Below are 26,738 nucleotides of genomic sequence, written 5' to 3'. Positions count from 1 at the left end.
TCCAAGTTGCATGCCATCTTGGAGAATGTCTCCCATCCACTACATAATGTACTGGTTGGGCACAGGAGTACATTCAGCCAGAGACTCATTCCACCCAGATGCAACACAGAGCGTCATAGGAAGTCATTCCTGCCTGTGGCCATCAAACTTTACAACTCCTCCCTTAGAGGGTCAGACACCCTGAGCTAATAGGCTGGTCCTGGACTTATTTCCTGGCATAATTTACATATTACTACTTAACTATTTATGGTTTTATTAGTATTTATTATTGCAACTGTAACAAAAACCAATTTTCCCCGGGATCAATAAAGTATGACTATGACTAATTCCCCTACTGTGCAAAACTCTATCCAACCTTGTCTTAGATATATTTACTGAGGTAGCTTCCACTGCTTCATTGGGCAGAGAATTCCACAGATTCACCACCCTCTGGGAAAAGCACTTCCTCCTCATCTCCATCCGAAATCACTTCGCACAAATCTTGAGGCTGCGTCCCCTAGTTCTAGTCTCACCTTCCAGTGGAAACAATTTTCTTGCCTCTATCTGATGTTACATACCCCATAACTGGGTTGCCAAACCAGCAGAAATGGACCACTTAGTTGGAGTCTGGATTACTGGAACTAAGAATGTTTTATTAAAGAAATAAGCAACACAGTACTCTAATCATAAGGATATAAATGCAACAGGTTAGCAATGATAAAACACACATGTACACAGAACTAGGATAATAGGATCAATCAAGCTCTATCGCAGTCTAGGGGTAAAATGATCAGTCTCAAGTGACACAGAGTTCAGTTCAATTTAGTTCAGTTCTCAGTAATCGCTGTTGTGCCGTTGGGGAGAGAGAGAGAGAGAGAGTGAATGAATATGCAAATCGGATTCCAAACAAACCTTCGATATTCCTCGCAGTTAGCTTTTGGGCGAGCCCTTTGTAATGTCTTCTGAGGTCACCGACTGTGACCCCTCCATTCCAGATACGATCGTTCTTCTGCGGTGAGCCCGGCACCCAGGCAAGGGCGGACACACACACCGGGTTCCCGCCGACCGTACCGCGTCTATGGCTGGGCCCGCGAGCAGACCTCCAAAACTTTCACCAACTTGTGGGGGCACACCGCTTCCCGGGTCTCGTTACCTCGTGGTGTTGTGGTGTGTCTGTTGCCTTAGCGAACCTGTCCCTTTTATCTCCCTGCTGGGGTATTGTCTGTCCATCAAACTTCAAACAGTTCAGTTTCAAAGCAACCGGTCTTGAAAATTTTTGTTAATATCTCTCGTCCCCCATTAACATTTCTGAATGTTCCCCCATTGTCCTCTTATTGGCATCAATCTTCTGATAATTTGGTCTGTTGTCACACTGATCTATCTCCTTCATAATTTTGTATGTTTCTATACGATCTCCTCTCATTCTTCTGAATTCCAGCGAGTACAGTCCCAGGCTACTCAATCTCTCCTCATCGTCTAAACTCCTCATCTCTGGAATCAACCTAGTGAACCTCCTCTGCACCGCTTCCAAAGCCAGTAAATCCTTCCTCAAGTAAGGAGACCAGAACTGCATGTAGTACTCCAGGTGCAGCCTCACCAGTACCCTGTAGAGTTGCAGCATAACCTTCCTGCTCTTCAATTCAGTCCCTCTAGTAATGAAGACCAACATTACATTTGCTTTCTTGATAGCCTGCGGCACCTGCAAACCAACCTTTTGTGATTCATGCATAATTACTCCCAAGTCCCTCTGCACAGCAGCATGATGGAACTTTTTACTGTTTAAATAATAATCTGCTCTTCCATTTTTCCCTCCAAAGTAGATGACCTCGCATTTACCAACATTGTACTCCATCTGCCAGTCCCTTGCCCACTCACCTAACCTATCTATACGTATCTCTCTGTATCTTCTACACAATTTACTTTTCCACTCAATTTGGTATCATCAGCAAACTTAGATACACTACACTCGATTCCCTCTTCGAGATGGTTAATATATATCGTGAACAGTTGCAGGCCCAGCACCGACCCGTATGGCACCACCGCTCACCACCGATTGCCAACCAGAGTAACACCCATGTATCCCAACTCTGCTTTCTTTCAGTTAGCCAATCCTGTATCCATGCTAATACATCACCCCAACTCTTTGCATCCTTATCTTATGGATAAGTGTTTTATGCAGCACCTTATCAAACACCTTCCAGAAATCCAAGTAAATAACGTCCATCTGTTCTCCTGTATCCACTGCGCTCATTATAACCTCAAAGAGCTCCAGTAAGTTTGTCAAACAGGATCTGCCTTTGCTGAATCCATGCTGCATCTGCCTGATGGATCCATTTCTTGCCAGATGTCTTGCTATTTCTTCTTTAATGATAGCTTCAAGCATTTTCCAACTACAGATGTTAAACTTACTGACCTGTAGTTACCTGCTTTTGCCGACATCAGTTTTTGAACAGTGGCGTGACATTCGCCGTCTTCTCATCCACCAGAACCTGCCCAGAATCCAGAGAATTTTAGTGGATTCTCACCAAAGCCTCTACTATAAATTCTGCCATCTCTTTCAGGACCCCAGGATGCATTCCATCAGGTCCAGAGGACTTATGTATCTTCAGGCCCACAAGTTTGCTCAGCACTACCTCTTTAAAGATAGCTATTGTATCGAGGTCTTCACCTCCCATCACTTCCATAACATCTCTCTTTGGCATGTTAAACATGTCCTCCACCATGAAGACCAACACAAAATAGTCATTCAAAGCTTCTGCCATTTCCTCGTTACCCAATATCAATTCCCACTTCTCATCCCTCCAAGGAACCTACGTTCACTTTAGCCACCCTTTTCCACTTTATATAATTATAAAAACTTTTACTCTCAGTTTTTATATTTTCTTTATTTTCTTTCTTTATTCCCTTTCGTTATTACCTGCTTGATGGCCCTTTGTTGCTTTTCAAAATTTTCCCAGTCTTCCAGTTTCCCACTACTCTTGGAGGCTTTCTATTCACAGGCTTTTAGTTTGACGCCTTCTTTTATATCCTTAGTCATCAAAGACTGGCTCTCCCCACTTTTACTGTCCTTGCTTTTTACTGGAATATACTTTTATTGAGCACCATGAAAAATCTCTTTGAAAGTCTTCCACTGTTCCTCAGTAGTCCCGCCATATAGCCTGTGTTCCCAGTCGACACTAACCAAATCCTTCCTCATCCCATTGTAGTCTCCATTGTTTAGGCATAATACACTAGTGTTATATCAAACTTTTGCACCCTCCATTTGTATGGGAAACTAAATCTTACTGTGATCAATCTTTCCAAGAGGGTCCCTAACTACAAGATCACTAGTTTTAACGTCAGTAAGACCAAAGAACTGATTGCAGACCTCAAAGGGTAAGATGAGGGAACACACATCAGTCCTCACAGAGGGATCAGAAGTGGAGAGAGTGAGCAATTTCATGTTCCTGGGTGTCAACATCTCTGAGGATATCGATGCAGTTACAAAGAAGGCACAACATCGGCTATATATCATGAGGAAGCTGAGGTGATTTAGTATGTCTGCAAAACACACTTGCAAATCTCTACAGATGTACCATGGAGAGCATTCTAATCGGCTGCATCACCATCTGGTATGGTGGTGGGGGTGGGCACTGCACAGGACCGAAAGGAGCTACAGAAAGTTGTGAACTCAGTCAGCTCCATCATGAGCACTAACCTCCCCAGCATCCAGGGCATCTTCAAGGAGCGATGCCTCAAAAAGACGGCCTCCACCATCAAGGACCCCCATCGCCCAGGGCATGACCTCTTCTCACTACAACCGTCAGGGAGAAGGTACAGGAGCCTGAAGGCACAAACTCAACAACTCAGGAACAGCTCCTTCCCCTCAGCCATCAGGTTTCTGAATGGACAATGAAACCATGAACACGAGCTGACTACTTTTCTCCCCCTCTTTTTGCACTACTTAATTAATTTAACTATTATATATATATATATATATACAGTAATTCACAGTTTTGTTTATTATGTATCACATTGTACTGCTACCACGTAACAACAAGTTTCACGACGTACCCCAGTGATATGAACCAAATTCTGATTCTGTTCCGTATCACCAGTGATGAATCACCACACTTGATCAGAATCAGGTTTCACATCATTGACATATATTGGGAAAGTTGTTGTGAAACTTGCGACATAAAAACACTGTAAGTTGCAATAGGAAACATACTAAAAATTAAACTAAATGAGTAGTGCAAAAAGACTGCAAGAAACAGTGAGGTGGTGTTCTTGGGTTCAATGTCCATTCTGAAATCCGGTGGCACAGGGGAAGAAGCTGTTCCTGAATCATTGACTGTGGGTCTTCAGGCTCCTGTACCTCCTCCCTGATGGTAGCAATGAGAAGAGGGCATGTCCTGGGTGGTGGAGGTCCTTAATGATGGTAAGAATATATAGCTGTGGAGGGACAGAACATAGAACCTGACAGCACAGTACAGGCCCTTCACCCCACGATGTGGTGCTAATCTTTAACCTACTTTAAGGTCAATTTAACCTTTCCCTTCCACAGAGCCCTCCATTCTTCTGTCATCCATGTGCCCATCTAAGAGTCTCTTTAATGTCCCTAATGTATCTGCCTCTACCACCACCCCTGGCAGGGTGTTCCATACACTCACTACTCTGTGTGAAGAATTTACCTCTGACATCCCCCCTATACTTCCCTCCAATTATTTTAAAATGATGCCCCCCTTCCCCATTAGCCACTTCCAACCTGGGAAAAAGTCTCTGACTGCCCATTTGATCTATGCCTTTTTCATCTCCTCCATCAAGTCACCTCTCACCCTCCTTCGCTCCAAGGAGAAAAGCCCTAACTCATTCACCCATTCCCATAAAGACATGCTGTCTGATCTGGGGAGCATCCTGGTAAACCTGATAAAGTTTAAGGGAATGGGGGATTCTCAGATCCCTGTAAACAATGGACTCGGTACTGACTATGTCTGTGACTGCAGTGTGTTTGAATAATGTCTCACAGCTGCTTTCTTTGGAGCAAGATAAGGGTTAAGGTTCGTCCAGATCCACATAAGATGTCTCTGGGCTTTTCACACCTTTTGATTTTGACAAAAAGCAGTACCTGATGGAAATTAGACAGAACATTGCTTTCTTAATTAAAACACAAATTTGACTTATCTTTGTAATTATGTTGTGGCTCCAGCAAACCAGGTAGGACATTCCTTACTTTAATTCAGGTGGCTGGGGTGTCGATCAAACTGATTGTTCATTGTATCAATAGTCCATTGACTTGGCCGGAATAATTATCAAACTGATTGTTCATTGTATCAATAGTCCATTGACTTGGCCGGAATAATTATCAAACTGATTGTTCATTGGTATCAATAGTCCATTGACTTGGCCGGAATAATTATCAAACTGATTGTTCATTGTATCAATAGTCCATTGACTTGGCCGGAATAATTATCAAACTGATTGTTCATTGTATCAATAGTCCATTGACTTGGCCGGAATAATTATCAAACTGATTGTTCATTGGTATCAATAGTCCATTGACTTGGCCGGAATAATTATCAAACTGATTGTTCATTGGTATCAATAGTCCATTGACTTGGCCGGAATAATTATCAAACTGATTGTTCATTGTATCAATAGTCCATTGACTTGGCCGGAATAATTATCAAACTGATTGTTCATTGTATCAATAGTCCATTGACTTGGCCGGAATAATTATCAAACTGATTGTTCATTGGTATCAATAGTCCATTGACTTGGCCGGAATAATTATCAAACTGATTGTTCATTGGTATCAATAGTCCATTGACTTGGCCGGAATAATTATCAAACTGATTGTTCATTGTATCAATAGTCCATTGACTTGGCCGGAATAATTATCAAACTGATTGTTCATTGTATCAATAGTCCATTGACTTGGCCGGAATAATTATCAAGCTGATTGTTCATTTGTATCAATAGTCCATTGACTTGGCCGGAATAATTATCAAGCTGATTGTTCATTGTATCAATAGTCCATTGACTTGGCCGGAATAATTAATCAAACTGATTGTTCATTGGTATCAATAGTCCATTGACTTGGCCGGAATAATTATCAAGCTGATTGTTCATTTGTATCAATAGTCCATTGACTTGGCCGGAATAATTATCAAGCTGATTGTTCATTTGTATCAGTAGTCCATTGACTTGGCCCGAATGGTTATCAAGCTGATTATTCTTTGTATCAATAGTCCATTGACTTGGCTGGAATAATTATCAAATTGATTGTTCTTTTGTATCGGTGGCCTTATAACTTCTGACAATTCTGACATCAGGCAGTGAATGTGTTGAACTGCCGGGGAGATCAGAAAGGTTCTCTCCCTGATGTCGGGTCCCAATTCACTCGCCGGCTGAGCTCGAAGAAATAAACGGGTGGAAAGATAAGTAACGATCTTTTTTGTACTGTTGTTCTTTGATCCAGCAAAGTTACGTTTACAAACCTCCTCTGCACCTTTCCAATCATGAAGCAACCAGAACACGACGCAATTGTGTTGTGGGTAGTGGGGAAGTGGTGTGGGATTAGAAAGAGGGCGATAGGATTGGGGAGGGATTATAAAGGGGTAGTAGAGAATGTGGTTAAGACCATAAGATGCAGATCAGAATTAGGCCATTTGGCCCATCAAGTCTGATCTGCCATTTCATCATGGCTGATCCATTTTTCCTCTCAGCTGCAATCTCCTGCTTTCCATATAACCATATCACAATTACAGCACGGAAACAGGCCATCTTGGCCCTTCTAGTCCGTGCCGAACGCTTTCTCTCACCTAGGCCCATCTACCTGTACTTGGCCCATAACCCTCCATTCCTTTCCTGTCCATTTTCCTAATGAATTTTTTTTTCATGACAAAATCGTACCTGCCTCTACCACTTCTACTGGAAGCTCGTTCCACACAGCTACCACTCCCTGAGTAAAGAAGTTCCCATTCTGTTACCCCTAAACTTTTGCCCCTTAACTCTCTTGTTCTAATGTCCTCTTGTTTGAATCTCCCCTCTCTCAATAGAAAAAGCCTATCCATGTCAACCCTATCTATCCCCCTCATAATTTTAAATACCTCTATCAAGTCCCCCCACAACCTTCTACGCTCCAAACATTAAAGACCTAACTTGTTCAACCTTTCTCTGTAACTTAGGTGCTGAAACCCAGGTAACACTGTAGTAAATCTCCTCTGTACTTTCTCTGTTTTGTTGACATCCTTCCTATAATTCGGTGATCAGAACTGTACATAATACTCCAAATTTGGCCTCACCAATGCCTTGTACAATTTTAACATTACATCCCAACTCCTATACTCAATGCTCTGATTTATAAAGGCCAGCACACCAAAAGCTTTCTTCACCATCCTATCCACATGAGATTCCACCTTCAGGGAACTATGCACTATTATTCCTAGACCACACTGTTCTACTACATTCCTCAATGCCCTACCATTTACCATGTATGTCCTATTTTGATTAGTCCTACCAAAAAGTAGCACCTCACAGTTATCAGCATTAAACTCCATCTGCCATCTTTCAGCCCGTTCTTCTAACTGACCCAAATTCTCTGCAAGCTTTGAAAACCCACTTCATTATCCACAATGCTACGTATCTTAGTATCATCTGCATGCTTACTAATCCAATTTACCACTCCATCATCCAGATCATTAATGTATATGACAAACAACATTGGACCCAGTACAGATTCCTGAGGCACACCATTAGTCACTGGCTTGCAACCTGACAAACAGTTATCCACAACTACTCTCTGGCATCTCCCATCCAGCCACTGTTAAATCCATTTTACTACTTCAATATTAATACCTAACAATTGAACCTTCCTAACTAACCTTCCGTGTGGAACTTTGTCAGAGGCCTTACTGAAGTCCATATAGACAACATCTGCCACTTTACCCTTGTCAATTTTCCAGGTAACCTCTTCAAAAAATTCAATAAGATTTGCCAAACATGACCTTCCATGCACAAATCCATGTTGACTGTACCTAAACAGACCCTGTCTATCCAGATAATTACATATACCATCTCTAAGAATACTTTCCATTAATTTACCCACCAGTGATGTCAAACTCACAGGCCGATAATGGCTAGGTTTACTCTTAGAACCTAGCAATTTACTCTTAGGTTTACTCTTAGAACACCTCCACCACCATCGCCAGCAGCCCATTTGACGCACTCACCACTCTCTGCATAAAAAACTTACCCCTGACATCTCCTCTGTACCTACTTCCAAGCACCTTAAAACTGTGCCTTCTCGTGTTAGCTGAGAAAAAGCTTCTGACTATCCAAACAATCAATCACCATCTTATACACCTCTAATCCTCCGTCACTCCAGGAAGAAAAGGCCGAGTTCACTCAACCTATTCTCATAAGGCATGCTCCCCAATCCAGGCAACATCCTTGTAGATCTCCTCTGCACCCTTTCTATGGTTTCCACATCCTTCCTATAGTGAGGCGACCAGAACTGAGCAGAGTACTCCAAGTGAGGTCTGACCAGGGTCCGATATAGCTGCAACATTACCCCCCCGGGCTCGAAACTCAATCCCACAGTTGATGAAGGTCAATACACTGTATGCTTTCTTAACCACAGAGCCAACCTGCGCAGCAGCTTTGAGCGTCCTATGGACTCGGACCCCAAGATCTCTCTCATCCCCCACACTGCCAAGAGTCTTTTTCTTCATTAATCTTTTCATTGATTTAAAAAAAGCATAAATACAATCAAGAAGAGAATTAATTCAAATATATATATCAGTAACAATATAATCCAAGATTAAGATAGACATTGTCAAAATCATAGATATTGTTAAACTAGTATAAAATATATAATAAAAAAATGAAAATAACAATTCTCTTTGCAGTTTATGAAGAGAAAGGGAAAATCATTGGGTTTTAAATGAAAAGGAAAAAAAACCCACTACACTAAAAAACAAAACAAAAAAAAAAGGACTGGGCATTCCATTTTGAGGATACAATCAAAAAAGAAAGAAAGAAAGACTTTCTGATCAAATCTAAAACTTTGAAAAAAGACTGAAAGAGTAATAAATAATTAAATGAAAATATTGGATAAAAGGTCACCATATTGCTATGAGCCTTACCATTCATACTATATTCTGTCATCATATTTGACCGACCAAAATGAACCACCTCTCACTTATCTGCGTTGAACTTCATCTGTCACTTCTCAGCCCAATTTTGCATCCTGTCAATGTTCCGCTATCCACACTATCCACAACCCTGCCAATCATTGTGTCATCTGCAAATTTACTAACCTATCCCTCCACTTCCTCAACCAGGTCAATTGGTGGCCACCGAGAGGTCCTGTTGTCCTCTGCTGGATGGACTGTAGGCGCTCGTCAAAGTGGTCTCCCAATCTGGGCCAGGTCTTACAGGTGAAATGTTGCCTCACCTGGAAGGACTGTTTGTGCCCCGAATGGTAGTGAGGGAGGAGATCCAGGGGCAGGTGTGGCACTTCTCCTGGTGGCCACCAATTTTAATTCTATTTCCCATTCCCATTCCAACATGTTGGTCCATGGCCTCCTCTACTGCCGCGATGAGGCCACTCTCTGGTTGGAAGAACAACTCCTTATTCCGTCTGGGTAGCCTCTAACCTGATGGCATCAACATCAATTTCTCCTGCTTCCGGTAAAGACCCCCCACCCCACTTCACCATTCCCCATTCCCATTTTGCTCCCTCACCTTTTCTCCTTCCCTGCCCATCACCTCCCTCTGGTGCTCTTCCCCCTTCCCTTTCTTCCATGGCCTTCTGTCCTCTCCTATCAGATTCCCCCTTCTCCAGCCCTTTATCTCTTTCACCAATTTCTCAGCTCTTTACCTCACCACTCCCCATCTCCTGGTTTCTCCTCTCACCCACAACCTTGTACGTCTTCCCCCGCCTTCTTACTCTGATCTCATCTTTTTTTTTCTAGTCCTGATGAAGCATCTTGGCCCAAAACGACAACTGACTGGTTCAAGCTGACAGGAAGGTGACAGTAACTCAAATCACCTCACATTACAACAGTGGTGTGCAGAAGAGCATCTCTAAACACACATGTCGAACCTTGAAGTGAATGGTGAAGAATACCATTTTCACAATACCAGTAATATTATTGAAAAAAAAATAACGTTGACTTGCAGTCTATGCAGAAGTAGACATCATGGTACTTGCAGCTGCCTAAATTGACATACAGTGGCAGGAAAACGTTTGGGCACCCCTGGTCAAAATTTCTGTTACTGTGAATAGTTAAGTGAGTAGAAGATGAACTGATCTCCAAAAATCATAAAGTTGAAGATGAAACATTCTTTTCAACATTTTGAGCAAGATTAGTGTATTATTAGTTCTAACTTTGGTTAGTGAACTGCTGCATGCACTCTATTTTGCAGCAAGTGTTTCTCTGCCTATTGATGCAATGCTCACCATTAGCTTCGATTTTTTTAAAAATCTGATTTTATATTTAAATTGTTTCCTGATGTTTCCCTGCTTATGATCTCAATGAGTCCACAACTGTATTTGCTGTTGAGAGTGTGAGCCACGTCTCCAACGAGGCCGTGACTCTGGCCGGTCCGTGTCCGACGAGGTTGGGGCTTTATGTGCGTAATTGGTATTTTGGGGGATATCAGTATTTCTTTCCTTCCCTGTTTGCCCTTCATCTGTTGGCTTACTGGGCCAATTAAGAAGGCATTTAAGAGTCTATTGCTTTGCTCAGCTGTGTGTTTGTAGTATTCTGAGCTTTAAGAGTGCATTTAGTGAGTTATGGATCTGATTACACTGTACAATGACAGCTTTTGATTATAATTACAGGAGAATGGTACCAGGAGGACAGTGTCAAAATCAAAATGCATTTCCTGCCACTGGGGATCTCAGGACATGTGTGATAAACAAAACAAAATGGTATGTGAGAGTCCATTTGATTCTTGCAGCTATTACTGCATTGAAGCAGGTGGATTTTAATTGGAAATTTAAGCTTCAAGTAGCAATAAATGAATAGAAACTAAGTAAAATTGTAGTTGATTTCACCCTGCTGAGGTATGTATTTTGAATGATAAATAATTGGTTGAATTGGAAGCTACTACCTATTATAACTTTGATTTGATTGCATCCCTAACAGAGAAAGTATCTGAGCAGAGTCATATTGAGGGCAGGATTCATGCGCTGAAAGATGATCTGAGGAAACATAAATCTTTTGTAAAGAAATTGAAGAAAGAGCAGAAGCTTCGGAAGGAGAGATTGAAGGCACAGGAGACCAGTCTCATTAAAGAGCTATGGGTAAGATTATCGTCGTACCTTCTTGCCTTGACTGTCCTACCAGTCTTTGATTAGGGCAATAAGAAAGTTGTATGTATATACTACTCCAAACTCAATTTGCTCTCCACAATTGTTTAATTTGGAAAATTGTTGAGGAAATTAAGTAACACATAAAGGTTGCTGGTGAATGTTTATGTGTGTTGCTTGAAATTCCAGCACCTGCAGATTTCCTGGTGTTTGAGGAAATTAAGTATATGATTATTCAAAGGACTTGATCTGCCTTTATTCTTTTTGTTTCTGGTCCATTGCTGGAAAATCCTTTATATCACCGTCAACTCATTCTTAAGGCTCTTTGCATTGCTATATTGCTTCTGACTTTCGAAAGTCTTTGAAAAGTATGCAGCATTCAATAGTGCGTTCGGTTGTCTCTCCCCAATCGCTGCTATTCTCCTGCTTTGTATCTGCTATGTTAAAGCAGCAGGAGGCAACGCTTTCTGAAAGTTTGGAGAAATCTGGATTGTTGCAGTCTTTACAATTTATTTTTTACAGCATTTAGCCAAATTGATTTGCCATCCTCTGAATATTTTTAGTTGTCAGCCTTGATTAATTTACCAACTAAAATTGGATTTATTAAGTTGAAAATGCTTTTGCTGATTTGTTGAGTTTGCAGACACTGCCTTCGTATGCCGATGGAAACTGTTTCCAATATTCTGAGACATATGTGAATTTTGGACTGTACTTCATATTGGTTTCCTTCAGGTTTTTGGTGTTTTGTTAATTGTGGCTGGTTGGTGGGTGGGTGAGCTGTAAATATTTTGTGTGTAAGGTGGGGGTTGGGGGTTTTGATGTTACTGTCACTGGTCTGTTTTGCAGGTGAGGGGGTCGGGGATTGTTATTGTAATTTTTTTTCCTGTGGGGGAGCAGTGTGGATTTAATGCTATTGTCCCCGATTTTTCTGCAAGTGAGCAGGTCAGGGATTGTTATTGTCGCTGTTTTTCTCTGTGAGTCAGGGGATTGCAGATTGTTATTGTTGCTGTTTTTTTTATGTGAGTCAGGGAGTCGGGGATTGTTACTGTTTCTTATCTTTTTCGTACTGATGGTGGGGGAGAGTTGGTGTCTTTTCTTTCATCAACTCTCATGGTCTTTCTGTATTTCAGGACTATCTGGAGAAGACAAGTATCAGAGTTGTACGTGCATACTTTGACAATATAATGAACCTTTGAACATTTCACCGTTTTCCTTCTCTTGTATTACCAGTCTTGTGATGAATCGATTAAAAGGACTCAAGCAAAACTAAGCAAAGTGTCCAGTTCCACCAAACCACAAATCAAAACCCCTTCCTCCATTGCTGCTGAGAAGCCCAAGGCTGAACCACTTTCTCTACAAAGGTAATGTCACTGGGCAATACAGCCTTAGTTGGAAAAAGACTTCTCAGAATATTGGTAGTATCACTGTTTTATAAGTTAAACATAATGGGATGCCTTCTCCCCTATTGAAAGTACTTTTTTTAAAATTAGGTTGCACGTGACTGTTGTTCATTTATTTAGCAGACTTCTTTAAAGAGTAGTACAGTATTTTCTCCTGAGGAGGTGGAGCATGAAACAATGACAGTGACTTTTGAAATATTATTTCAGCAATTCTGTTTCTCTCTCTTTAGACACTGCTTCACCTGCTGAATATTTCTGTCATTCTCTTTACATTTCCAGCATCTGTGATATTTTGATTTCTGTTTTCAAAAAGTTTACCTAAATTTCTAGCAGGTTTTCTTTCAATAGCTGATTGTTCCATCCAGTGACATAATTCATTCAACTCTGCAGTTTAATGATAATCTGTAAAATTTGCTGTGCTGTTGAGACTCTGGGATTTGCCTCAGAAATGTTGTGAGTAGCTTACTGTAACGTGCACGGAATCAGGCAGAATTTGTGAAAAGAAAAGCAGTCTACAATGTCGATCTGCGATCCTCTGCTCTGCAAAATTCCAAAGACAATATGATATTTATCTGCCAAGCTCTTAAGCTCAAAATTAGTTTTCTGCTTTTTGTTTTCAGGACTGAATCTGCAAAGAGCTGGAAAGGGTGAAGGATCTAATGTGTCATTGAGTTGCATTGTTAAAAAGGGTACATCTGCATCTCAAAATGTTCTCTCTGTAAACACCTGAGATGACACATTCCAAAAAAATTGATAAAAGGAAGTCTTTTAAGTTGAAAGTTTAGAAGTATAAATACTTTTAAAAATTAGTTGAACAACTAAATTGTGTTTCTAAAAATAAAAAATAAAACTTACCTGCCTATTTCCTAAGCAAAGCTCATAGAACCATAAGAATAAATATGATGGGAACTATATCTGTGATGGTCGAGAAAAGACCTACCCATTCTAATTCCACGTCCTACCTCAGGCTCTGTAGCCCAGTTGATAGCAGCTCTTCAGATATTCATTTACTTTTTAAATATGAGGGGAATTTATACCTTGGAAGTATTTCAGATCCCTCTACCATCCTCTGAGTGAAAATACTTTTAATACTACCAGCAGTTACTATGGACTTCAGTTTTTTTTTAATCCCCCGTTCAGGAAATAAGTCCTTCTCATTTCTGCCATTTAATCCTCCCAACTGTATACATCTCAAGACTAGAAAACAACCCAAACTTATCTAATCTTTCCTCCATAGCTACAGTTTTCCAGGCTTAACAATATCTCTTGTAAGACCGACCTGGAGTCCCACAATCCAGGCTATTCACATGGTTCGGTATTGAAGGATTACTCTACCAATAGAGATGCAATGGTATTCAGAAGCCTGTCTGGTTTTATCAATGTAACAAATAATGTTGTCCTAATTTTAAAAAGAAGTAGGAAGTATTCTTCCTCGAGTTCTTGCCAATGTTTTTCTGGCAACCGACACTTAGAACATTATCTGGTCTGTCATCTCTCCATCACTTCAGTCACTTACAGTTGCCTGGCCCAGATCACTTTATTTTCACTGTGGATTTAGTGTTTATACGTTTTCATCCCCTTCCAGGAAGTCCTTAAAGTTCTGCTTCTTTCTAGACAACAGACCTTATCAGTTCCCCTTCATCACCATCTTTCCTCACCTGGTAGAACTAGTTCTTACTCTCAAGTTTGACTTAGGTTTCTCCCACTTTCTCCAAACTAAAGGTGTAGCCTCGGACAGTTGCATGGGCCCCAATTAAACATGCCTTTTCAGCAGTTATAACTTACAAGTTCAGTATCTCCATTCCAGTACTTGTATCCTGGGAAGATTCCAGCACACATTGCAAAGTAATGAAACCTGTTGCTACTTTCTAGGTGATCTGAATGGATATCATCTGGGAAACAATTGTTATATTGTCAGTATTTATTTTTATGATTTTTTTGATGAGATTAGTTCTTCCTAATGTTAACTTCAGTAAATTAATTTTGTTTTTTAATGAAGAACCAGCTCAAACCCGGTTTGAACATCTTTTTCACAGGATTTGGTGAGGCTGTTGGCAGTTGAGGGTTGTGTGAGCACAGCCCAGCTGCTGCCCCAGGAAGACCTGGAAGCGTTGGTGATGCCGACCCTCCGGCAGGCAGTGGATTGTAAATCCTGGCGTGTTTGCTATATGGTGGCAGACAAATTTTCTGAAGTACGTGTTATTGCTACAGCACAAAGTGCATCTCTTTGGTATGATGATATGGTGCATTTATGTTTTAAAACTAGTCTTTAGGTTTTCTGTTCCAGCTCGAATCCCTTCTGATTCTGTCAAAAGCCATGAAAACACAATTAGTTCCTCTAATAACAGCAACACACATCAAAGTTGCTGGTGAACGCAGCAGGCCAGGCAGCATCTCTAGGAAGAGGTGCAGTCGGCGTTTCAGGCCAAGACCCTTCGTCAGGACTAGCTGAAGGAAGAGTGAGAAAGGGATTTGAAATTTAGAGGGGGAGTGGGAGATCCAAAATGATAGGAGAAGACAGGAGGGGGAAGGGATGGAGCCAAGAGCTGGACAGGTGTTAGACGAAAGGTAATACGAGAGGATCATGGGACAGGAGGTCCGGGAAGAAAGACAAGCCAGCGGGGGGGGCGGGGTCCCAGAGGATGGGCAAGGGGTATATTCAGAGGGTGGCCACACATTTTAATTCCACATCCCATTCCCATTCTGACATGTCTATCCATGGCCTCCTCTACTGTAAAGATGAAGCCACACTCAGGTTGGAGGAACAACACCTTATATTCCGTCTGAGTAGCCTCCAACCTGATGGCGTGAACATCGACTTCTCTAACTTCCGCTAATGCCCCACCTCCCCCTCGTACCCCATCTGTTACTTATTTTTATACATACATTCTTTCTCTCACTCTCCTTTTTCTCCCTCTGTCCCTCTGAATATACCCCTTGCCCATCCTCTGGGTCCCCCCCCCCTTGTCTTTCTTCCCGGACCTCCTGTCCCATGATCCTCTCATATCCCTTTTGCCTATCACTTGTCCAGTTCTTGGCTCCATCCCTCCCGCTCTTGTCTTCTCCTATCATTTTGGATCTCCCCCTCCCCCTCCAACTTTCAAATCCCTTACTCACTCTTCCTTCAGTTAGCCCTGACTAAAGGTTTCGGCCTGAAACGTCGACTGCATCTCCTCCTAGAGATGCTGCCTGGCCTGCTGCGTTCACCAGCAACTTTGATGTGTGTTGCTTTGATTTCCAGCATCTGCAGAATTCCTGTTGTTTTAGTTCCTCTAATATAGTTTTAAAAAAATCATTAAGTCAAGCACCTGTGTATTTTTAATATAAAAGCTATTTGACTGACATGCCAAAAGGTGCTGAGATTTTTTTTTCCAGATTCATTTAATTATCTTGTTTTTAAACATGGATGTGAAATAGAACAAAGTTGGTCTGAATTAAGCTCAGATCTTTTTCAGTGTATCTGAAGGATAATCCTGTGACAAGGGTTTAGAACAAACTTGTTGGCCTAGTGCCAGGGATCTGGGGATTCAGCACGTGCACAGGTTGATGACACTGATATTTTTTACTTTTGACTGGAGGAAGTTAAGAGGAACTTCAGTTCTGTTTAAAAATGAGCCGAAAGGTCGAAAAGCCAGTAGTAAGCTTAAACAAATTTTCAAAAAAGCCTGAGGAGTAATGGGACTAAAAGGATACAGTCACATGGGCTTTCACTGCAGCTATCTTTTGGTTGTCCAAACATATCCCTGTACACACCTTCGCCTTCCTCTCCCTGGCATCAATAATATCAGGGCTGCTTCATACTCTCGTGTGGAGCCCAACATTTTCATCACCTTTGTCACCAACTTTTATCTTGCCGCAGAGTTACCTGGATTTACAAATTTATTCTGACACTTCGCTTCCTTTTCTGAATCTCCAACAGCCTCTCATTGAGATCTTCTGCAAACTCTCCAACTCTTTCATCTATCTCCTCCACGAAGGGTGCTATTTCCTTACTTTCACCTCATCCCAGTATCAGGTTTAATATCACTGGCATACGTTGTGAAATTTGGTTGTTTTATGCCAGCAGTACAAAGCAGTATGTAATTTTAAAATATTACTATATATATTAAATGTGTAGATATTTAAAAATTACTGAGGTCGTGTCCATGGGTTGATTGTGCATTCGGAAATCTGATGGCAGAGGGGAAGAAGCTGTTCCTGAAATATTGAGTGTGCCACCTGTACCCCCACCTTGATGGTAGCAAAGAGAAGAGGGCATATCTTGGGTGATGGGGCCCTTAATAGATGCCCCCTTTTTGATGCATTGCCTTTTGAAAGCGTCTGGATGCCAGACAGGCTAATGCCTGTGATGGAACTGGCTGATTTTATAATGACTTGCAGCCTTTTCTGATCCTGTGTCGTGTTCCCTCCATACCAGACAGCAATGCAACCAGTTAGAACATTCTCCGTGGTACACCTCTAGAAATTTGAGAGTGTCTTTGATGACCTGCCAATTCTCCTCAAACTCTGAATGAAATGTAGCCACTTCTGTGCGTTTTTTTTTTGTAATTGCATTGATATGTTGGGCCCAGGACGATCCTCAGAGACTTTGACACTCAGGAACTTGAAACTACTCACCCTTTCCACAGTCCCCTTGATTGGGACTGATGTATGTTCCCTTGACTTCCCTTTCCTGACGTCCGCAATCAGTTCCTTGGTTTTACTGTCATTGTGGTAAATTTTGTGATGTAGTGCATTAATTAAATGCTGCTTAAAGCTTTTGATGGACTGGACCTTGCTGGTTCCTTCCCACTGCTGACTTCACACAGACCAGGTATGGTGTAGGGAGGTGGTGATTCAACTTCACCTTCCTGTGGTCCACAATCAGTTCCTTGGTCTGACTGACAAGTGCCAGATTGTTGCCACACCACTCAACCAGCTGATCTATCTCACTCCTCTTCGGCTCCTTGTCACCATCTGAAATTCTGCCAACAATAGTTGTGTCATCGGCAGATTTATAGCCCTTAAGAGCAGTCTCGGCCCGAAAGATCGACTGTTTATTTCATTTCCATAGATGCTGCCTGGCCTGCTGAGTTCCTCCAGTATTTTGTGCTGGGTTTCCAGCATCTGCAGAATCTCCTGTGTGTTTATAGTTTTTGAACCAGATGGTCTTTGTTCTCAGTATAAAACTTGTTGCCTCAGGCTTCCTCCTGGTGCTCCGGTTTCCTCACACAGTCCAAAAGCATTCCGGTTAGTATGTTAAAGGGTCATTGTAGATTGTTGCACAAGTTGGTGGGTTACTGGCAGTGCAGTTTGAAGGGCCGGAACAGCTTGTTGCGTTCTGTGTCTCCAATTAAATCTATGCCCTTTAGTCTTAGACTTTCCCAGCATGGGAAAACACTCGGATCTACTGAAATCAACGTGCTTTTCTCACCGCAGTGTAATCCAAATCTTCAAGGTAAGGCACATTGCCTACATAGGTTAATTGCAAACAATAACAATCAGGTTAATATTATTTAACAATCGAGAAACATTGTTTAATGATTAAATAACATTATTTAGTTGTTTTTTTGACCTGAGAAACTAGCTGATTACAATTGCCCACGTTGTTGTCTGTGTACCATACTTTCGAATTCAGAGCCATCAACGACAATATTTTCTCAACTTTGCCTTTCTTTAAAAATTTAAAATTCCGTCTCTTAAGGCCAGAAAATTCCGGTCCCACCCCAAGGCATTGAGATTAAATCTTTCTGTTCTCTATGAGTGTAAAATCTGTACTGAAGCAGCTGGTTTATCTGTGGATATATTATCAAGGATAGATCATTACAGCTGTAGACACCAACAGAATCAACAAACTCATTCGTAAGGCCAGTGGTGTTGTGGGGATGGAACTGGACTCTCTCACGGTGGTGTCTGAAAAGAGGATGCTGTCTAAGTTGCATGCCATCTTGGTCAATGTCTGCCATCCACTACATAATGTACTGGGTGGGCACAGGAGTACATTCAGCCAGAAACTCATTCCACCAAGATGCAGCACAGAACATCATAGGAAGTCATTCCTGCCTGTGGCCATCAAACTTTACAACTCCTCCCTTGGGTCAGACACCCTGAACCAGTAGGCTTGTCCTGGACTTATTTCATAATTTACTGGCATAATTTACATATTACTATTTAACTATTTATGGTTCTATTACTATTTATTATTTATGGTGCAACTGTAATGAAAACCAATTTCCCCTGGGATCAATTAAGTATGACTATGACTGTGACTATGTTTTACCTGGGTAACACTAAAGAATACTACTTCTAAATGGACATCATTTATCTAACCATTCCCTTTTTCTCCCCTCTCATTTATTTCTTTACCAGAGCATGAGGTATCCAATCATTGATAAACATCTGAACACAACGGCAACATTTCTCTGGGTTTCTTTCCTCTTACCCCATGGCTTCACGTGACCCTGATTGCAGGTGGGGGGGTGGAGTTGGCTAAGCAGGTGCTACACCTTGCCCAAGGGTGACCTGCAGGCTAGCGGAGGGAAGGAACGCCTTACACCTCTCTTGGTAGAGATGTATTTCCACCCCGCCACCCATGATAAAATTACATAATTCAAAACTGTAAACCTAATCGAAAATTAAAGCAAATTACAGATGGACCGGTGTTCAAAAGGACACAGAAAACACAGCGATTTTGTCAGCTTAGGATTGTTACCCTTGGAACAGGCAAAGACTTTATATTGTTTGTCTTTATAAGATAACTAACCCGTGTTCAAAAATAAGCTCTATGTAAGGTAACACACACAAAAATGCTGCAGGAACTCAGCAGGTCAGGCTGCATCTAAGGAAGTGAATAAACAGTCGACGTTTTGGGCCGAGACCCTTCATCAGGACTGGAAAGGAAGGGGGAAGATGCCAGAACAAGAACGTCGGTGGGGGGTGGGAAGAGGAGAAGGGGAATATTCTAGAAAGTGATAGTTGAAGGAAAGTTCATGGGAAAGGGTTCACACAAAATGCAGGAGGAACTCAGCAGGTCAGACAGCATCTATTGAAGTGAATAAACAGTCACATTTTGGGCCAAGACCTTTCATCAGGACTGGAAAGGAAGGGGGAATATGCCAGAACAAGATAAGGGTTGCCAGAGCACTTGTGAAATTGGCACCAACCCATTATTGGAAAACAATTGCATTATACTGGTACGGAGTTTATTGTATTTATAATGTTCTGCTATCATTGCTAATGACAAACCATAACAAAAGGCACTTTCTATGCTCAAGACCACATATAAACTAATCTTGCAGTGAAGTCCGTAGCTAAAGTACAGTTCAGATTTTCAATTTTGAAGTTGCTATTTTCAGAGTACATACAGGTTTCCCCCGCCATTCGAAGGTAGAGCGTTCCTATGAAACGGTTCGTAAGCCGAAATGTAGTAAAGCGAAGAAACAATTACCATTTATTTATTTGGGAAAATTTTGTGAGCGTTTGCTAACCCAAAAATAGCCACCAAATTATGCCAAATAACACATAAAACCTAAAATAACAGTAACATATAGTAAAAACAGGAATGATATGATAAACACACAGCCTATATAAAGTAGAAATACCTTTCCACAATCATTGCCGGCAGTGTTCTCCGTAGCAAAAATCTCACGCAAGCGCCATCGGCAGGAAATCTCACGCAAGTGCTGTTGGCAAAAACACTCTCTCCACTAACCTTTAAGCTATGAAGCTGCCAAATCATACCAAATAACGCATAAAAATACACAGCCGATACAAAGGAGAAATAATGTATGTACAGTGTAGTATTACTTACCAGAATCGGGAAGGCAGCGCCGAGCACACTGATGATGGTGTGTTAGGTTGAGTCAGAGTTTGGATGGTGCAGTGGCCCCCACCCTCCAATCTGCAGAGCGATACATTGCTGCGAAGCAGGCAGGAATGCAGCAGTAGCCGGGAGGCACACAGCACATCTTTAAGAAAAAAGCCGAAATAAACAAGCTAATTAATTAGGTGCCGCCCGACATGTAACTGTTGGCCCAGATCAGTGCCGATTTCCGATTGCGTCATCTCTGATCTGGGCCGGCAATTACGTGTTGCTGGCACCTAATTAATTAGCTTGTTTATTTCAGCTTCTTTCTTAAAGATGTGCTGTGTGCCTCCCGGCTACCGTTGCATTCTCCACAAATCGATATCTGTCCGTGACCTGGGGGTTGGGGTGGTGGGACACTGGGGTGTCATCTCATCATCGTCTGTTTCCATTAGAGCGGGCAGCTCATCTTCTACCTCTGCCCGCCTCGGTGTCGAAGGTCGAGGTTCGTCGTCTGCTGTGGCTGATGTGGAAGGCTTGCTTGACTGCTGAGCCCTGTGCACTTTTCTATCACACAGTTCTTTGTAAGGACTCAAACCATCCTGCAAATATCTCCTAAACCGACGTACCCTTTCAAAATTAAAGTCGTACTTTATCATTACTCATTCGGTTTCCATTGTTATCCTTTTCTCTTCCAATTGCATCAGGTCTTCATCTGTCAGTTCTTGGTCATGGGATGCCAAAACCTCTTCAACATCATGTCCGTCAGCTTCCACAAGCCAAACTCACGTTGTTCTTACTTCGTTCACCACCATCGAAACGCTTAATTATGTCTAGTTTTACACTAAGTGTAACACCCTTACGAGCTCTTTCAGGCTTTTCCGATACCTTAGAACTCATCTTGCAAATGGCTGCTCACAGGCTCGTGTTTAAGCAATGCCATTCCGAATCCGGGGGAGAGCAGCTACTCAGATCGTGTGCTGCCTTTTATCGACTGCTGCCTTTTATCGCCCGCTGATTTTTTTTTCGTAACAGTGAAAACGCCTTCTGAAAGCGAAAACAGGGTACTAATCTAGGTCTTTCGTAACAGTGAGGTTACCACACACAACCCTGAGATTCATTTTCCTGTGGGCATACTCAGCAATTTCTATAGAATAGTAACTGAACAGGATCAATAAAAGATAAAGTGCAAATGCAAATATAAATAAATAGCAATAAATAACAAGAGTATGAAATAACAAGATAAAGAGTAATTAAAGTAAGATCATTGGTTGTGGGAACATCTCAATCGAATGAGTGTACTTATCCCCTGTTGTTCAAGAACCTGATGGTTGAGGGTTAGTAACTGTTCTTGAACCTGGTGGTGAGGGTCCTGAGGCTCCTGCACCTTCTACCTGATGGCAGCAGCGAGACGAGTGTGGAAAAGAAAGATGGTGTTGTCTTTGTGATTCCTCTGTTCACGTGTTAATGCACAGATTGCTGCTATTGAAACCCGCTCTATCTTTGTTACTCATTTGGTTTCTCTTGCCTTTAAAGCTTCAGAAAACCGTGGGTCCTGAAATTGCGGAAAATGATCTGGTTCCTGCTTTCCAAAACCTGTTGAAAGATTGGGAGGCTGAAGTGCGAGCAGCTGGGGCCAACAAAGTTAAAGGTTGGTTGGGAATTCTCATTCTTGTCTTTTCCATCCGGTTTAAGATGTTGTTGGTGAAGCACCGTGACAACTTTCTGGCAGCAGAAACAACTATCAATTACTTTACTAATAGACTCTTGTTCTGGGCAATGACACTGCAATCTGTGCCTGTAACTTTCCTAGTGGAGACGAGCCTTTGATCCAGCTGTACAACCTGGCATTTTGCACCAGATACAATAGGTGATCCCAACAGACTCATGGGTGAAGTGTCTCCTGGCATGGAAGGGCTGTTTGAGGCCCTGAATGGTAGTGAGGAAGGAGGTGTAGGGGCAGGTGTGGCCCTTGTTCCGCTTGCAAGGATAAGCACCAGGAGGGAGATCAGTGGGGAGGGATGAGTGGACAAGGGAGTCGTGTAGGGAGTGATTCCTATGGAAAGATGTGCTTGGTGGTGGGCTCCCTTTGGAGATAGCAGAAGTTGCAGAGAGTTACGTGCGGGATGCAGAGGCTTGTGTGGTGATAGGTGAGGACAAGAGAAACCCTATCCCTCGTGTGGCAGCAGGTGGAAGGGTTGAGGGTGATTTGTGCAATGTGGTTGAGGGCTGTGTTGATAGTGGAGGAAAGGAAACCCTTTTTTTTGAAGAAGGAGGATACCTCAGTTGTTCTGGAATGAAAAGCTTCATTCTGGGAGCAGATGCAGTGGAGATGGAGGACTGAGGCTAGAGAATGGCAATTTTGCAAGTGATAGGGTGGGAAGATGACTTTTCCAGAGAGCTGTGAGAGTCAGTGGGTTTGTAAAGAGTATCAGTAGATAAACTGTCTCCAAAGATGGAGACAGAGATCGAGAAAGGGGAGAGAGGTGTCAGAAATGGGCCAGTTGAGGGCAGTGTGGAAATTGGAGAAAGTTGAGGAAATTGATGAGCTCAGCATGGGTGCTGGAAGCAGGACCAATGCAGTTATCTTTGTAGCGTAGGAAGAGTTGTGGAGTGATGCCTGTTTAGGTTCGAAACATGGACTGTTCCACGACTGTTAACTCTTTTCCGTAGCTGTTGCTTGGCCTGCTGAGTTCCTTCAGCATTTTCTGGGTATTACTTTGGATTTCCTACATCTGCAGATTTTCTCATCTTCAATGAAGAGTTCAGCAGTTCCCCAACCAATGGATCTGATCAAAGTTCTGCCACCCTGGTTCACACAGTCATGATGGTGATAGGTTAGCTAACATGAGGACACTTTTCCAGTAAAGATCCCCACCTTCAATTAAACCAGAGCCTGGAATGAACTTTGTGAAACTATATTCAACTGGAAGAACTGAGTGAATGATGCATCTGTGCTTCCTCCCAAAGTCCTCACTGTTATAATGGTAGTTTTTAGCCAAATCAAAGAATGAGCAAGTAGCAGGAACAGCAATAATAATGAAAATGGGTAACCTCCGATGTGCCGTGCTTAAAGTTGCACTTCAGAACTAAATGCCTAGCATGCCAAGCGTATCCAGTACAGGTCTGTCAGTGGCAACTACATGTCCCTAGTTACATTCTATCCACCAAAAACAGAGTATATCCGATCTGGCTAATTACTGTCCAATCATAAAAGTAATGGGAGGTGTCACCAACAGTGCTCTTAATGGGCATTTGCTCTTCAGTAATCTGTTCCCCCATGCCCATTTTGACTTTCCATGGTCAGAGTTAGTGCAGTATTTACAGGTGATTTGAGTGACTGCCTTTAATGAGGCTGTATTTGACAGGGTGTGGGATTAAATAGCCCAAATCAAATTGAACTCTGGAAATCAACGTGAAAAGTACACTGGCAAGATTTGTACCACACAAAGGAAAAGGTTTAAAAGCAGTGGTCAGTGAGTTCTAGCTTTGGTTAGTGAAATGTTGCATGTAATCTATTTTGCAGCAAGTGTTTCTCTGCCTATTGATGCAATGCTCACCATTAGCTTCCATTTTTTTTAAATCTGATTTTATATTTAAATTGTTTCCTGATGTTTCCCTGCTTATGATCTCAATGAGTCCACAACTGTATTTGCTGTTGAGAGTGTGAGCCACGTCTCCAACGAGGCCGTGACTCTGGCCGGTCGGTGTCCGACAAGGTTGGGGCTTTATGTGCGTAATTGGTATTTTGGGGGATATCAGTATTTCTTTCCTTCCCTGTTTGCCCTTCATCTGTCGGCTTACTGGGCCAATTAAGAAGACATTTAAGAGTCTATTGCTTTGCTCAGCTGTGTGTTAGTAGTACTCTGAGCTTTAAGAGTGCATTTAGTGAGTTATGGATCTGATTGCACTGTACAGTGACAGCTTTTGATTATATTTACAGGAGAATGGTACCAGGAGGACAATGTCAAAATCAAAATGCATTTCCTGCCACTGGGGATCTCAGGACATGTGTGATAAACAAAACAAAATGGTATGTGAGAGTTTCCATTTAATTCTTGCAGCTATTACTGCATTGAAGCAGGTGGATTTTAATTGGAAATTTAAGCTTCAAGTAGCAATAAATGAATAGAAACTAAGTAAAATTGTTAGTTGATTTCACCCTGCTGAGATATGTATTTTGAGTGATAAATAATTGGTTGAATTGGAAGCTACTACCTATTATAACATTGATTTCATTGCATCCCTAACAGAGAAAGTATCTGAGCAGAGTGATATTGAGGGCAGGATTCATGCACTGAAAGATGATCTGAGGAAACATAAATCTGTTGTAAACAAATTGAAGAAAGAGCAGAAGCTTCGGAAGGAGAGATTGAAGGCAGAGGAGGCCAGTCTCATTAAAGAGCTAAGGGTAAGATTATTGTCGTACCTTCTTACCTTGACTGCCCTGCCAGTCTTTGATGAGGGCAATAAGAAAGTTGTATGTATATACTACTCCAAAATCAATTTGCTCTCCACAATATTCATTGTTTAACTTGGAAAATTGTTGAGGAAATTAAGTAACATATAAAGTTTGCTGGTGAACGTTTATGTGTGTTGCTTGAAATTCCAGCATGTGCAGATTTCCTGGTGTTTGAGGAAATTAAGTATATGATTATTCAAAGGACTTGATCTACCTTTATTCTTTTTGTTTCTGTTTCATTGTTGGAAAATCCTTTATATCACCCTCAACTCATTGCTATATTGCTTCTGACTTCCAAAGGTCTTTGAAATGTATGCAGCATTCAATAGTGTGTTCGGTTGTCTCTCCTCAATTGCTGCTATTCTCCTGCTTTGTATCTGCTATGTTAAAGCAGCAGGAGGCAACGCTTTCTGAAAGTTTGGAGAAATCTGGATTGTTGCAGTCTTTACAATTTATTTTTTACAGCATTTAGCCAAATTGATTTGCCATCCTCTGAATATTTTCAGTTGTCAGCCTTGATTAATTTACCAACTAAAATTGGATTTATTAAGTTGAAAATGCTTTTGCTGATTTGTTGAGTTTGCAGCCACTGCCTTCGTATGCCGATGGAAAGCTGTTTCCAATATCCTGAGACATATGTGAATTTTGGACTGTACTTCATATTGGTTTCCTTCAGGTTTTTGGTGTTTTGTTAATTGTGGCTGGTTGGTGGGTGGGTGAGCTGTAAATATTTTGTGTGTAAGGTGGGGGTTGGGGGTTTTGATGTTACTGTCACTGGTCTGTTTTGCAGGTGAGGGGGTCGGGGATTGTTATTGTAATTTTTTTTCCTGTGGGGGAGCAGTGTGGATTTAATGCCATTGTCTCTGCTTTTTCTGCAAGTGAGCAGGTCAGGGATTGTTATTGTCGCTGTTTTTCTCTGTGAGTCAGGGGATTGCAGATTGTTATTGTCGCTGTTTTTCTCTGTGAGTCAGGGAGTCAGGGATTGTTATTGTTTCTTTTCTTTTTCATACTGATGGTGGGGGAGAGTTGGTGTCTTTCATCAACTCTCATGGTCTTTCTGTATTTCAGGACTATCTGGAGAAGACAAATATCAGAGTTGTACGTGCATACTTTGACAATAAAATGAACCTTTGAACATTTCACCGTTTTCTTTCTCTTGTATTACCAGTCCTGTGATGAATCGATTAAAAGGACTCAAGCAAAACTAAGCAAAGTGTCCAGTTCCACCAAACCACAAATCAAAACCCCTTCCTCCATTGCTGCTGAGAAGCCCAAGGCTAAACCACTTTCTCTACAAAGGTAATGTCACTGGGCAATACAGCCTTAGTTGGAAAAGGACTTCTCAGAATATTGGTAGTGTCACTGTTTTATAAGTTAAACATAATGGGATGCCTTCTCCCCTATTGAAAGTACTTTTTTTAAAATTAGGTTGCACGTGACTGTTGTTCATTTATTTAGCAGACTTCTTTAAAGAGTAGTACAGTATTTTCTACTGAGGAGGTGGAGCATGAAACAATGACAGTGACTTTTGAAATATTATTTCAGCAATTCTGTTTCTCTCTTTTTAGACACTGCTTCACCTGCTGAATATTTTGTCATTCTCTTTACATTTCCAGCATCTGTGATATTTTGATTTCTGTTTTCAAAAAGTTTACCTAAATTTCTAGCAGGTTTTCTTTCAATAGCTGACTGTTCCATCCAGTGACATAATTCATTCTATTCTGCAGTTTAATGATAAACTGTAAAATTTGCTGTGCTTCTGAGACTGTGGGATTTGGCTCAGAAATGTTGTGAGTAGCTTGCTGTAACGTG

The 26,738-nt window shown here is 41.6% G+C and overlaps 2 long non-coding RNA genes across 2 annotated transcripts in view; both read left to right on the top strand.

The window, feature by feature from the left end:
• Positions 1-12,516: 12,516 nt before the first annotated feature.
• LOC140204482 (uncharacterized) lies at positions 12,517-22,116 on the top strand. Its single transcript, XR_011887642.1, has 3 exons — positions 12,517-12,642; positions 14,718-14,873; positions 22,001-22,116. It is a non-coding gene; the product is annotated as an uncharacterized lncRNA (long non-coding RNA).
• A 3,991-nt stretch (positions 22,117-26,107) lies between these two features.
• The window catches only part of LOC140204481 (uncharacterized), a 37,555-nt gene continuing 36,924 nt past the window's right edge, over positions 26,108-26,738 (top strand). The window contains exon 1 of the long non-coding RNA XR_011887641.1: positions 26,108-26,225. This is a non-coding gene — a long non-coding RNA (uncharacterized lncRNA). The remainder of the gene's footprint in view (positions 26,226-26,738) is intronic.

The sequence above is a fragment of the Mobula birostris genome, chromosome 10, assembly GCF_030028105.1.
Source record: "Mobula birostris isolate sMobBir1 chromosome 10, sMobBir1.hap1, whole genome shotgun sequence".
NCBI classification, from domain to species: domain Eukaryota; kingdom Metazoa; phylum Chordata; class Chondrichthyes; order Myliobatiformes; family Myliobatidae; genus Mobula; species Mobula birostris.
This window is presented reverse-complemented; position numbering and strand designations above follow the sequence as displayed.